Source organism: Armigeres subalbatus, chromosome 1 (genome assembly GCF_024139115.2).
Source record: "Armigeres subalbatus isolate Guangzhou_Male chromosome 1, GZ_Asu_2, whole genome shotgun sequence".
NCBI lineage: Eukaryota > Metazoa > Arthropoda > Insecta > Diptera > Culicidae > Armigeres > Armigeres subalbatus.
Window position 1 is genome coordinate 286,625,718 of NC_085139.1, and position 1,534 is coordinate 286,627,251.

General features: G+C 43.7%; 1 long non-coding RNA gene across 1 annotated transcript; it reads right to left on the minus strand.

The window, feature by feature from the left end:
* Positions 1–295: 295 nt before the first annotated feature.
* On the minus strand, positions 296–952 carry LOC134215333 (uncharacterized). Its single transcript, XR_009980119.1, has 3 exons — positions 843–952; positions 720–786; positions 296–642 (listed from the first exon to the last, which is right to left on the minus strand). It is a non-coding gene; the product is annotated as an uncharacterized LOC134215333 (long non-coding RNA).
* Positions 953–1,534: the final 582 nt, after the last annotated feature.

A 1,534-nucleotide genomic window follows, 5' to 3' on the forward strand; every position in this document is an offset into this window, starting at 1 on the left:
ACTTACCCACCAATGTTTCGCTAACAGGTCGGCTGTTTGATGCGGAAATCATAATAATGGTTTTAAGTCGGAGGAGAATACCAGAAAGGCGAGGCCTGATAGCTCCGTTTGAGCTCGACAAAGCGGAAAAGAACAAAGTGGTGGAAAAGCTTTACCTCAGGGCTATGCTCTTTAAATAAGCTACCACTGTGGAACTGTTTACAAACTAAGGCCTATTTATTGACGTCATTTTCAGGGGGTTTATACTTGCGGTTTTGGTGTGTGGTTGGTAGTTTTGTAGTAGGGAACCTCTGGTTCCGATTGATGCAGGTTCGATTCGACAGCGAATGCCGAACTGGTGTTGGGTATCTGCGCCAGAATCCAAGGCGGATTGCCGCAGTCGCCGATTACTGGTAGCAACCGGGCGAGATGGTGCGGAGTCCAAAGGCGAATATGCCGCTTTCGCAATGGCGGATGGTTGCAGGGGAGCTTGTCGCCGGGTGAGGGGGTTCATAGGCGTTCGAACCGTGGGATGCCATCAACAATAGCGTCTTATGGCTGGCATTGGAGTTGGTGCGTCGCTAGAGGTGGCTCGTCGTCGCTTTCTCCGGCCGTTTGCTGGGAAAAAGCCCAAAATGAAAGAAAAAGGCCCTTGCCTCGGACCTAACCACACATTAGACCCCTGTGACGTCACTAACAATGATTCCACAATTTTTCACAATATTACAATTATTTTTTACCTTTTTCTTATAGTTTCTTCTTGTTTGTCGATGTTTGTGTTTGAACAATTAACTTTTAACAATCGGACTGTAATATACAATTATTTTTAGGACAATTTCAACGCTTACTAACACTGTACATACTTTTTACAATCATAACTTTTACTAACACAATTTTAATTCGACGTACTACAATTAGCCGTTTTTACTAACTGACTAACATCTAATTAAAGAAACAAAAACACCAAGTTAAAACAATTACACCACATGAGGATTTACTTTCTAACCTCTATTTCATAAAAAGCTACACACGCGCGCACTTCTAGACCGTTCTAGATTCACCAGCCAAAAGAGAACGATTCTGGGATTTATTTCCTATTTATAGGAAACCCAGAATCTAAGGTAAATAAACTTATGCTTTTCGCAATTCCGCAGCCTGTATTTGCGCTATTAACGCTCCACCTGTGGGCTGGAACCATCATTGGCTGATAAAGGCCGGTTCACACCGCACGAATATGAGCTGTCACTCTAGCATGACAGATCGCCTTGAGAGTGAGACAGGCTCAGCTCACACACCAAGTCACTGCGTGAGTGCCAACTATCTCATAGGGATGGGATATTTATTTTTAATTGAGGCGTATATTGTTTTGGTGATTGGAGTATTTTGGAATTGTGGAGGAGCCACAAGCTTATAATGGAACCGACGGTTACAGAGTACATACGAACGCAGCGGATTAACAACCGTCGAACGCAGACAATGTATTTGACAGCTGCATTCGGGCTGCGTTTTCAATAAAAATGATCCTTGCGCCATCTACAATCGATTGCCAAACGCG